This window comes from Mauremys mutica, chromosome 7, assembly GCF_020497125.1.
Source record: "Mauremys mutica isolate MM-2020 ecotype Southern chromosome 7, ASM2049712v1, whole genome shotgun sequence".
In the NCBI taxonomy this organism is placed as follows: domain Eukaryota; kingdom Metazoa; phylum Chordata; order Testudines; family Geoemydidae; genus Mauremys; species Mauremys mutica.
This window is the reverse complement of record NC_059078.1, coordinates 83597131-83610777: the sequence shown is the minus strand read 5'-3', so window position 1 is coordinate 83610777 and position 13647 is coordinate 83597131. Positions and strand designations below refer to the sequence as shown.

Below are 13647 nucleotides of genomic sequence, written 5' to 3'. Positions count from 1 at the left end.
TTTATCTTTTTATACAGAAATGAGTATGTGATTATGCACTTTTATTCTGTATTCAAGTGATAACCCATGAAACTTAAACATATATTATATAGGTGTGTTTGACATTAAAAATAAGAACCATAATAAGCTCTTATTATAGGCATAAAGCAAGTTGAAAAATACCGAGCAAAGTATGGCTTTAGTCAGAAAACAGTACTATAAAGAAGGTATCTTGTTATACTACCTATTTTCCAAGGATTAAATTATGTTTTTGTGCACTATAGAGACTGTGGAAGGAGAGCTCCCTGTGCTCCCATACAGAACTAAGGGAGGGATTATGACTATGTAAATCATGATGACTCCCTTGAAAAAAGGATTTGTAGTCTGTCTTGCTACACAATGTTAGAAATGTCAGGCGCACTCTCCCCCTAAGATCCTGTTTCAGTGATTGGTGGTATATTGGGAGGGGTGGGCTAAGACCATGCTCATTCTGGCAGAGCTACCCACTGTCCCTGCTCATACTCCCCAGTGCAGCCAGAAAAACTATTGCTTCTTCCTGTGTGGATACATAGAGGTGTGGAGGAACCAGCTTGCTTCATCTTCTCCTCTAGAAAACTATGCAGGACCAGCGGTATTATCTGTCCCTTTGGGGCTAGGGGGCCACAACATTTATTGCTGGATATCCAGGATAAAAAAGTAACATGCCATTCTGCCCCATGCATCACTACTAATCAGCTTTTGACTTCAGAATCAGTTTTACTTGTGTCAGAAAGAATATCAGGTCATAAACTGGCAGTGCTTGCAGCTAGTTAAATCTTATTGTGAATGGCTAGATTGAAAAAAACAAACAAAACCCACACACTACCAGCAGCTCATTCTTCTCAGGAGATATGCATTTTAAAGTCATAAGGACTAAGCCTAACATGACCACAGGAGAGTAAATGAAATGATCTTCTCAGCCTGCCTGGCCCACGGCATGTCTGGAACTCAGAGAAGTTCGGATTCCATGTATCAGGTGACTTCCCCTCTTGAGCGAATGGGTGGAGAGTGAGTGGGGCTCCTCATATTATTTGCAAAACCACTGATCCAGTAGCGCCTCCTCAAATCACCCCCAAACTCTAGAGATTGCCATATCTGGTCAGATCAGTAGTCCATCTCAAGAGGGGCTTCACAAAGAAAGAAGTAGTAACTATAGTTTATGGTTATGCAATAATCTGCCTACATGGCAGGTTATTCCTAATCCTCATTAATTGGTGGATGGCTTGTGTCGTTAGATATTTGGCTGCGTGTATTCTCTCTGCATGCTGCACTGGCTCTGGCCAGATAGCCCATGCAGCAGGCTCCAATCGAACTGCCCAATAAGACCACAAGACTTGGTTTAGTAGTGAAGGTGCCTGGCCAGGTTTATTGTCAATGAAGCACGGGAAACAAAGTTATCCTAACCCTACCTCTTCACTTCCCTATTCAAATGTGGCATAGAGAACCACCCTCCCACAAATACATGCATGCAGATAATTCTCAGTGCAAGAGACACCCTGCCATAGAAAGACTCTACAGCCACCACTGACCCTGCAGGACCGAAACTGTGTAATTTAGTATTTTTACTGAATGGAGTCCTCCCTATTCATAAATGGGGTGTCTTCTTCTGACAATGGTCAACTGTCAGGTATTCATGCTGACTCACTTTGTCAAAACTCTTCATTTGATTGCCAACATTGGCTGGGAGGAATTTGTGCTTGAGCAGTTCTGAATTTACCTCGCAGGAAAAGCCCTCATTAACTTCAGTGGGTGTTGCATCAGTTTCTGAAGATGGGTTCAGACAACTTCCCATCTGTGGCAAGGGATCCCTAATGAAGCATTTTGTGCGACTGTTTTGTCACCCCTCATGTTTAATGTTCACTGCGAAGATTGTGAAAAGTTTCTCTCTACAGTTATGTCAGTGACAGAACTGGAGTCCCTCCCTCTTGGCAGCACTGCTTTCTGGGGGTGATTGGTGCTTCCCATTAGTGTTGTGTTTCAGGGGGTGTTCACATCACCTGTTCAAACACAAGCAAAATAAATTCATTAAACATTAAAAACAAATAGTAACAGAAAAAGTTTAGCAGTGTTGCCCAGTTGCAGGTACTAACACCATCATTCTGAAGGAGCGACAACTAAGTGATCCAGAATAGAGATTGTCAAATATTCACTGGATAATTTATCTGACAAACATATTTATAGAATTTGACTGTTTTCTCTCTTTAAGTTATTCATCCAAGTATGGAGATGAGATGATTAGATATTTGTGAGTAATGTATCCAACACTGTTTTCGCCTCTAATCCAGATTAAGGGTTATACTTTCAGTCATTTGACCAGATTCTTTACAGCAACCAGAAAATGGGCATGACCAACTACCTGGGGATTCCCCTAATATAAGAGGAATATTCTGGCACTATTGAGCTAACATAGCACATAACTGTCTCTATCTTCCTTCCATGCTGGACAAAGGAAGCATGGTCAGAGTGCCACTATGCTTCAGTGATCTCTGGCTTCTGAAACAGGGCTCTAGGGACAATTTGTAGTGCAGCCTCATGGCTGCTCTACATTATGCTGCAGGCCAAAGCAGCCTTCAACGAGCCCAAGAATAAGGGAAAGTGGGAGGCATAAAAGTGATGCAAAGCCATTTATATCCTCCCACTCTTCTGTTCTGGAAATGGAACCAGCACAGTCGAGGATCTGGTCTTTAATACTGACTAACGCAGTAGACATTTACATAGCTGCAGGAGTTATTAAATCAATTAAATTCCCTGATAAACTAGAGGGTGAAAAAGGCAGCAGCCAGCTTGGATTAAAAACAAAGAACAGCTCCTAAAAAGAATGTATTTAATGAAAATAGCAGCAGCTCTGAGCACTTTATTAATGGCAATAGCTAGGCTGCTGAAGACGTGATACAACTGAACTGGGTTCAGTTTATTAAAGGGTGAAACAAATATGAGACTTTCTAGGACACAGTAGAACTGGTCTGACAGCCTCTGTGCTGTTGAGGAGGATGAAAGTCTCAGAGAAGTATCAGTATTCACCCACGAAAGCTCATGCTCCAAAACGTCTGTTAGTCTATAAGGTGCCACAAGACTCTTTATTATCTTTGCTGCTTTTTCAGAGAAGAAGAACATGCAACTGGACCAGAGGAAACGATCCCATAGTTGGGACCTTCCTTCCAGATGGTGATGTGGTATCTTCTGACACTGAAGATACCTCTCTGGTGGAGGAAACTCCAGTTATTAGGAAGAGACAGGTATTAGTAATGGGCAATTCAATCATTAGAAACATATATAGCTGGGTTTCCAATGACCAGGAGAGCCGCATGGTGACTTGCCTGCCTGGTGCAAAGGCAGGTCTCTCAAGGCATCTAGATAGATTTATGTGTAGTGCTGGGGAGAAGCCAGTGGTTGTGGTACATGTAGGTACCAATGACAGGTACCTACATGTAGGCCAAATTTGGGTTTCTAGGTAGAGATTGAAGTTCAGAACCTCCATGTTAGCATTCTCTGAAATGCTTCCAGTTCCATGCGCAGGGACAGTTAGACAGGCTGCAGGGACTCAATGTGTGGATGAGACGATGGTTTAGAGAGGAGGGGTTTAGATTTATTAGGGACTGGGGAAACTTTTGGAAAGAGGGAGCCTACATAGGAAGGATGGGCTCCACCTAAACCAAAATGGAACCAGATTGCTGGCACTTAAAATTAAAAAGGTTGTAGAGCAGTTTTTAAAAAAAGGGCTGGGAGAAAGCTGGCAGGTGCAGAGGACCACGTGGTTCAGACAGAGACATCCCTTACGAGAGGATCTATTAATGGAAATTCTCTATGTCCTAGTAAAGAGGAAAGAATGGAAAATAATAAAATACAGGTAGGATCTGATAAGAAAGAGTCAAATGAAAAAAAAGTCCCATTCAATTACATCATGTAATGGCAGACAGCTAAAAAGTGACAAGTTTTTAAAGTGCTTGTATACCAACGCTAGAAGTCTAAATAATAAGATGGGTGAACTAGAGTGCCTTGTATTTAATGGGGATATTGATATACTAGGGATAACATAAACTTGGTGGAATGATGATAATCAATGGGACACACAGTAATACCAGGGTACAAAATCTATCAGAAGGACAGAACAGGTCATGCAGGTGGGGGAATGGCACTATATGTGAAAGAAAACGTATAGTCAAATTAAGTAAAAATCTTAAATGAACCAAACTGTACCAAAGAATCACTATCGATAGTAATTCCATGCTCTAATAAGAAGAATGTAGCAGTAGGGATATATTACCAGCCACCTGACCAGATTAGAGAGGCTATTAAAATAAAACTCTCAATAATAAATAAATAAATAAATAAATAATAATGGGGGATTTCAACTATCCCCATATTGACTTTGACTAGGTACATGTCACCTCAGGATGAGATTCTGAGATAAAGTTTCTTGACACTTTAAATCACTGCTTCTTGAATCGGCTAGTCCTGGAACCCACAAGAGGAGAGGCAATTCTTGATTTAGTCCTAAGTGGAGCACAGTATCAGGTCCAAGAGGTGAATATAGCTGGACCGCTTGGTAACAGTGACCATAATATAATTAAATTTAACATCCCTGTGGCAGGTAAAACACCATAACAACCCAACAGTAGCATTTAATTTCAGAAAAGGGGGACTACACAAAAATGAGGAGGTTAGAAATTAAAAGGTAGAGCACCAAAAGTGAAATCCATGCAAGCTGCATGGAAACTTTTTAAGGACACCATAATAGAGGCTCAACTTAAATGTATATCCCAAATTAAAAAACACAGTAAGAGAACCAAAAAAGTGCCACTGTGACTAAACAACAAAGTAAAGCAGTGAGAGGCAAAAAGGCATCCTTTCAAAAGTGGGAAGTTAAATCCTAGTGAGGAAAATAGAATGGATCATAAACTCTGTCAAACGAAATGTAAAAATATAATCAGGAAGGCCAAAGAAGAATTTGAAGAACAGCTAGCTAAAGACTCAAAAAGTAATAGCAAAACAAATGTTTTAAGTAGTCAGAAACAGAACAACCAGTGAGGCCACCAGACGATCGAGATGCTGAAGGAGTACTCAAGGATGATAAGATCATTGCAGAAAAACTAAATTAATTCTTTGCATCAGTCTTCATGGCTGAGGATGTGAGGGAGATTCCCAAACCTGAACCATTCTTTTTAGGTGACAAATCTGAGGAACTGTCGCAGATTGAGGTGTCATTAGAGGAGGTTTTGGAACAAATTGATAAACTAAAAACAATAATAAGTCACCAGGACCAGATGGTATTCACCCAAGAGTTCTGAAGAAACTCAAATGTGAAATTGCAGAACTACTAACTTTGTAACCTATCAGCTTCTGTACCAAATGACTGGAGGATGGCTAATGTGACACCAATTTTTAAAGAGCGCTCCAGAGATGATCCTGGCAATTACAGGCCAGGAAGCCTGACCTCAGTACTAGGCGAACTGATTGAAATGATAATCAAGAACAAAATTGTCAAACACATAGATAAACATAATTTGTTGGGGGAAGAGTCAACATGTGTTTTGTAAAGGGAATCATGCCTCACCAATCTGCTAGAATTCTTTGAGGGGGGTGAGGGGTCAACAAGCATGTGGACAAGGGGCATCCAGTGGATACAGTGTACTTAGATTTTCAGGAAGTCTTTGACAAGGTCCCTCACCAAAGGCGTTAAGCAAAGTAAAGTCATGAGATAAGAGGGAAGGTCCTTTCATGGATTGAGAACTGGTTAAGACAGGGAACAAAGGGTAGGAATAAATGGTCAGTTTTAGAATGGAAAGAGGTACCGTAAATAGTAGTGTTCCCCAGGCGTCTGTACTGGGACCAGTCCTATTCAACATATTCATAAATGATCTCGAAAAAGGAGTTAACAATGAGGTGGCAAACATTTGCAGATTATCAATACTCAAGATAGTTAAGTCCCAAGCAGACTGCAATGAGCTACAAAAGGATCTCACAAAACTGGGTGACTGGGTAACAAAATGACAGATGAAATTCAATGCTGATAAATGCAAAGTAATGCACATTAGAAAACATATTCCCATCTATACATGAAAAATGATGGGGTCTAAATGAGCTGTTACCACTCAAGAAAGAGATCTTGGAGTCATTGTGCATAGTTCTCTGAAAACATCCACTCAATGCGCAGCGGCAGTCAAAAAAGCGAACAGAATGTTGGGAATCATTAAGAAAAGGATAGATAATAAGACAGAACATATATTGCCTCTATATAAATCCATGGCACGTCCACATATTGAATAATGCATGCAGATATGGTTGCCCCATCTCAAAAAACATATATTGGAATTGGAAAATATTCAGAAAAGTGCAACAAAAATTATTAGGGGTATGGAATGGCTTCCATCTGAGGAGTAATTGATAAGATAGTCTCTTTTCCCAGCTGAAAAGTCCCAGAGGGGGATATGATTGAGATCTATAAAATCATGACTGATGCGGAGAAAGTAAATAAGTGTTATTTACTCCTTTTTATAACACAAGAACTAGGGTTCACCAAATGAAATTAATAGGCAGCAGGTTTAAAACAAACAAAAGGAAGTATTTCTTCACACAATGCAAAGAGTTCCACAGGATGACTGTGAAAGAGGATATTGTGAAAGTCAAAACAAGAACATACTTGGTATGAATTAGACATTTGCTGAAACTTGAGGTAAGTTAACCTCATATAGTTACAAAGAAACGTGCTGTATCTTCTATCCTGGCCAACCTTCTTCAGAAATGCTTACTAAACATTACACTAATTCCAGAAGATGCTGTGAAGGCCAAGACTATAACAGGTTTCAAAAAAGAACTAGATATATTCATGGAGGATAGGTCCATCAATGGCTATTAGCCGGGATTAGAGTGACCAGATGTCCCGATTGTATAGGGACAGTCCCGATTTTTAGGTCTTTTTCTTATACAGGCTCCTATTACCCCCACCCTCTGTCCCGATTTTTCACACTTGCTGTCTGGTCATCCTAGCCAGGATGGGCAGGGATGGTGTCCCTGTCCTCTGTTTGCCAGAAGCTGGGAATGAGCGACAGGAAATGGATCACTTAATGATTACCTGTTCATTCCCTCTGGGGCATCTGGCATTGGCCACTATCAGAAAACAGGATACTGGGCTAGATGGACCTTTGGTCTGACCCAGCCTGGCTGTTCTTATGTTCTTAAGGGTAGTGTTCAAATTTCTTTTGTTGCAGAGCAGTGTATCAAACTGATAAACCATTTCATCCCAGACAGACAAGTAAATATATCCCTAGTATGGGGAGATGAAATATGTCATATATGATTAATGCAGACAATCTGGAATTGAAACTGACCAAAGACCCTTAGAAGCCATAATTAAAAATTTTGACTAGATTATCTCCTGGAAAACAAAGAATGCTGTTGAGATACAAAAGGTAATCAGTACATGGAGTTGTGTGCCAGGTAAAACCTTAGATGCAGTATATTTAGTAATAAAGGACATTTTTAAAAAGCTGATCATAGCAATGTAACATGATATGGAACAACAAAACCATATGCTTACTGCAGCATTGCCCCCAGTCTGTGTGGGTAAAATACAGGAGTTGATACAAATCCCCAGAGCTGATGATACTTTATGAATGCCCACAGGCAAAAAGAAACATCTCATTCATGAAGTACATTTGAGTATGGAACTATGCAAAAGAAAAAGAAAAAGGAGAAGCCTTTTGATTTTCTGGTATAAATACACAAATTGCTAATGACATTTTATATCATATTACATCCTTATCAAATACAAAAATACCTTGGCAAATGTTTTCACTAATCTCTCTTTTACTTTGAAGGCAAAGACTATTTAGGAATAATTTATTTGAACCCCGGCTGCTTTGAATCTTTCTGCTAGATACCTGGGACCAAAACACTGATTTGTCATTGGAAATCTATCTTTACAAAACATTTAATTCCTGATCAAGTGTTTTCTGATAATGGTTCACAATATAGTTGTAGAATACATACAAAGTTCAAGCTTTTGTAAAGCACTGGGGGTTTGGATGTACTGAGTAAATCCAAGGTAGACAAGATCAGATGAGAGAACAGGGTGAATTATTTGAGCTGTCAAAAACATAAATATGAGGATAATCAAGGATTAATCTTTGATTATACTTCCATATCGAAACACACTTCCAAGGGGCCTACTTGAAATGATATGTCCCACTGATCATGAACACATCTAAAAGATTAAATCAAATAAGTGAGTATTAAGAAGATTTCAGACCAACACAGAAAAGCTATTTCAGTGTGATAACAAACCAACTCTCTTCAGAACACTGATGAGTTGTGGTGAGTGTTTCATGTATGCAAATAGGAAATTGTTCATGTGTCAGTCAAGAAAATGTTTCCCAGATTCTATACAGTGTAACTATCTACCAGAGATGAGTTCAGAGGGAACCGGAAAAAAGCCTTGAAGGGTTCATTAGGCTCACAGACCTACCACAGAAATAGTGCCATCAGTTGACTACACTAATAGGACTGTTAAATCACAAGAAAGAGACAGTTGATTTGAAAGTTAACATGAAAAATAGGGTATTCTGTAATACACCTGACTTATGTCCTTTAGCTACTGAAATCACCCACAATGGTCAAGTAGTGGTAATTAGATGACCTTCCAGATTTAGGGTAAAATTCCCTCCAGTGCAGATAGAACATAAGTCAACAAGAATGGCCATACTGTGTTAGATCAAAAGGTCCTTCTAGCTCAGTATCCTGTCTTCCAACAGTGGGCACTGCCAGTCACCTCAGAGGGAATGAACAGAAAAAGGCAATTATCAAGTGATCCATCCCTTGTCATCCAGCCCTGACTTCTGGCAGTCAGAGTCTGAGGGACACCTAGCACACAGTGTGCATTCCTGACCTCCTTGGCTAATAGCCATCATTGAACATATCCTCCATGAAATTATCCAATTATTTTTTTAACCCAGCTATACTTTTGGCCTTCACAATGAGTTCCACAGGTTGACTGTGTGTTGCATAAAGTAGTACTTCCTTATATTTGTTTTAAAACTGTTGCCTTTTAATTTCATTGGGTGGCCCTTGGTTCTCATGTTAAGCAAAGGGGGTAAATAACACTTCCCAATTCACGTTCTCCACACCACTCCTGATTTTATAGAGCTCCATCATAACCCCTCTCAGTCATTTTTTTCCCTAGGTTGAACAGTCCCTGCCTTTTTAATGGAAGATAGGCACAAAGTGCACTCCACTGAAGCTCTATTTTGAGGTCTGAAGTGGGATAAAAGCAGTGTATAGACCTTGTATGTATGAATTTAATGCACCAGTGTTAAGTTACATTACTGAGTATATAGGCAAATCATTGCTGCTGCCTTGATTTTTAAATACATGACTCAGAATGGCTGCCTCCTGAACATAACAGTGGGTGAAACAGTTCATTCTGACATTAATGATTAGGAACTTACCAAGAAGCTACGAAGTCTTTCTGAAGCCATCACTCTGGCGGAAGATTGACATTATGATTATCAGTATTGATATTCATTTCATTTTTGCCAATGTTGATTCATGAACAAAATTCTCTTTGATTACAGTATCATAAACCACTTTGTGCCAACTACAAAAATAATTCAGGTCACTTCTTTCTAGCGTGGAAAGGGAGAATCAAAGTTTAAGTGCTCCCGCAAAGGGAAAAAAAAAGACAGCAAAAATAGTGAAATCTCTTCTGATGTACAGTATATTTAAAAATCTTCTTATGTTCAAAAGTGTATTTTTATGGAAGAGAGATACTTTTAAAATCATAAAGAAATCACACTCCTATTGACCTGTTATCACAAAATAATCCCCAAAAGAGAAGTCAAAACTCCAGATGAGAGTAAGAAAACAATCTTGGACTATTATTCTTCTATGCTTTTCAAGGCTCTACTGATGTCAAAGACAGTCTAAATTTTTATTAAAGAGTCTGCAGATGTAGCAGCGAATTTATGTTCTTTGGCAAATCTAATTTGAAACAGCAGTCAGCAGATCATTGTGCTTACTGAGTAGGTTTTAAGGAAAGAAATGGAATTAAAAACCCCAACAATAATAAGAATTATTACAGAACCGTGAGAAACAGACTACAGTTAATCAAAATTTCTAGGTGTGGAGCTTTTTGGCAGTCAGTTTCTTTGAACTGCTGCCTGCTGTTTGAAAGGTCAATACCATTTATACAGTGAAAAAGAAATAATTTTCTATTGGAAGAGACACCACTAGGATGTTTGGCTGACTCACTTTAATGGGGCAGCAAAGTACCACAATACGGATGGGAGCCACAAGAAGAAAATGTTGCCAGCGATTCCATTAAACGGATACAGAAACTGCAGCAAAGAGTAAGAGCAGCCTGATCAACATTACTGTTAAACTATTCCAGTTGCAAACCTGCTCAAGTCATTTGTTCCCATGTTGAGAGACTGAATTTTAGTATCAGTTCTAATTTTGCAATAAGCATGCTCTCTCTCACAGCCTTAAAGCATTTTTCTCTGCTTTTTGAGCATTTCACACTAAGAATGGGTTCTTGAATATTTTCATCACTAGAAATAGTTACTGTTAGGGAAACAAACATGAATTATAGCACTTCATCACTTGTAATAGGTGATGATCCTAGGGTAATGACAACTTAACAAAACGAATGCCTTGAGTTTTCAAAAAGATGGATTAACTCTCCCCCCCCAACACACATACACATTTACACTGGAAAAGGACAAACACAAATGATGCCATAACATGATGCAGCGAAAAATTTCTTCCTACTCCAGGAATTTAGTGGTTGGCTTTATGTCTTTAAGCATAAGGGGTAGATTTATATACTTTGAGTCATATAGACATAAAAATTGAGCATAATCCTACAAAAATCTTACTCTAATAATCTGCTCATTTCAGAAGTCCCACCAAAAATCAATGGGGCTACTTGCATAAGGATTTCAATGAGAAAATTTCCCAAGGATAGGCTAGGATTTATTTCTTGTTGTACCCATTTTATCGTATCAGTCCCTTCATATTTGTTTTATAACAATGATAGCATAAACCCACTCAAACAAGGCAGTTTTTGCAGAAGTCTCTTGTATAATATTAATAAAGAGTAATCTTTTTACCCACAACTGAAATGTAGCCAGCTCTGGAGTGAAACACATCAAGAGTAACTGAGCATAGCAAGTACAGAAGGAATCTCTTCCAAATACAACTGGAAGGGTAAATTTCAGGTAGGCATATTTTGTCAATCATTCTAGCTACACAGACCACACACTATTGTGTGGTTTGAGTTGTATTGTACAGTAACACCCACTTTACGTTGACATTCTAAGTTCTTTGACATAAGGATTCTAGAATTTATTTGGAACAGTACCGCTATAATATAGTACATCTACTCCTAAAATGCAATACAAATAATAATGTTACACAGGGACATGAGTCACTCAGAACATTATTTAAAAAAAATACTGTTATAATTCTTGTTTTATTCTTTCTTTGCACTGTCCTTACAGATATTTGAAAATATTTTTCTACTTATTGATTTTTGCCCTCTCTCATTTTACAAATATGAATCTTTATTCTCATTTTGAGTGGAGCTGATATTAGCATGCCTGTTCTATTTAACCATCCTTTTATTTTACCTCACCAACACATTTATCATATCTGTGCACTGAGCAACATCAATTAATAGTAGCTCTTGATTTGGTAAGGTAAACTGCTGCTGTAAACCAGCAGGAAGAGCATAGCAGCAGGCTCTGCAGCACTACTTTGGAGCTTTGGTTCAGTTTTATTTCTCAGTGATGCAATAGTTGTAATAAAATAAATAAATGCACCTTAAAGTGAAGCAACTATTCCTTATGTAGTGGTTCTCAAAGCTGGTCCACCACTTGTTCAGGGAAAGCCCCTGGCGGGCTGGGCCAATTTGTTTACCTGCCACATCTGCAGGTCTGGCCAATCGCGACTCCCACTGGCCACGGTTCACCGCTCCAAGCCAATGGGGGCTGAGGAAAGTGGCATGGGCTGAGGGATGTGCTGGCCACCCTTCCCGCAGCCCCCATTGGCCTGGAGTAGTGAACCGCAGCCAGTGGGAGCCGCGATCAGCTGAATCTGTGAATGCGGCAGGTAAACAAACTGGCCCGGCCCGCCAGGGGCTTTCCCTGAACAAGCAGGAGACCGACTTTGAGAACCACTTATGAAAATCACTATAGATATTCACAACAGGAGAAGAATCTACTTGGTAAATATTTTCTTTTAACTCCTCTTTCCCTCATCCTACTTCCTAAACACAAAAAGTTGCACGGGCAATTGCAAGCTATAGTGAGCCCAGTGGAGGACAGATGAATCAAGACTTGTCTGATTCCTTCTGACTCTCTGCTGGGAGCAGCTACAGAAAGATTTTGAGCTGTTAGGGATTTCTCCTTAGCTTCTCCTTACTAGATACAGTTTCCCTCCTCATGGAACCTGCTTATAGTGTAAAAGCTTCAGTAAAGCTTCAGTATCTTGTCTACATGGGGATGCAGACCAGAATAACTACTTCAGAATAATCAGGCAGAACAAGGACTTAAATATGGGTATTCCACATCCCAGAGGAATTTCCCAACCACAGGATTAGTATATCATTCTCCTTCCCCCTCCCAAACCTTTCCAATAAATAATAAACTATTCATTGAGCCAGACAGCAAGCAAGAGAGACGGACTCTATAGTCCAGTGATTAGTTTACTCACCCAGGATGTAGGAGAATCAGGGTCCAGTCCCTGCTCCAAAGGAAATTTAATTCATACAAAGTAGAAAAGCTCAAAACATGTTAAGAAACTCAAGACATGTTTCAATGCATTGCACAATCCAGGAATGGAATGGAAGGGTGATTCATCTTTGTAGCAACATCCCCAGGTTCCTATGGAAAGTTCTAATGGCTATCTAGTATGAAAACAGTACAGAACACTTGATATAATTCAGGGCAGGAATGGCTTCCCCCAGTTCACTGACAGCTCAGAAACAGAATGCAAATGTTTAAAATGAGAACATTGGATTTGCTTAACTGTATTTTTCCTTATTCATTCAGTACATCCTCAATGTCATCTTTACAGTGACTTTGCAGAGCAGAACCACATTTTAATATCGTGTGTTATCTTTAACCTTTGGCTCACAGACTATTCTGTGAGCCATTATCTTCAACGTACCATGCAAAGGGGGAAAATGGGTTTATACCTTTTCTCCCCACCCTTCTGCCCCCACTTTAGCTCATAGAGAACACAAAACACAGCCACTCCCATTTGAAGAAATGAGTCATGCTGGTTTTTGCTAATCCTCCTGACCTCATAGGGTGGCTTCCATTAACCAAGGAATCAAAAATAATATCACAAATCAAAGTCAGCTAATCCATACTGAGTTTCAAAAAAGTAACCCAAAAGCATGCAGTTTTTATAATCCTAATAGCAAAAATATTTTCACACAATTTTATCCTAAAACTTAGTAAAATTGCTTCAATTACATGAATTCAAATAGCCTGTGCACAGGGATTAGAATATAGAAATCTAACTGAAACCCAGGAGTTTAGTTCAAATTCATATATAGATTCGTTTAAAAAAAAAAAAAAAAAAGCCCTGAGAAGTTTATGTAGTTTTGATGAAACAAATCAAATTGGC

The 13647-nt window shown here is 39.2% G+C and overlaps 1 long non-coding RNA gene across 1 annotated transcript; it reads right to left on the bottom strand.

The window, feature by feature from the left end:
* Window positions 1-1296: 1296 nt before the first annotated feature.
* On the bottom strand, window positions 1297-10336 carry LOC123373599. Its single transcript, XR_006580773.1, has 4 exons — window positions 10264-10336; window positions 9462-9495; window positions 5811-5877; window positions 1297-2015 (listed from the first exon to the last, which is right to left on the bottom strand). It is a non-coding gene; the product is annotated as an uncharacterized LOC123373599 (long non-coding RNA).
* Window positions 10337-13647: the final 3311 nt, after the last annotated feature.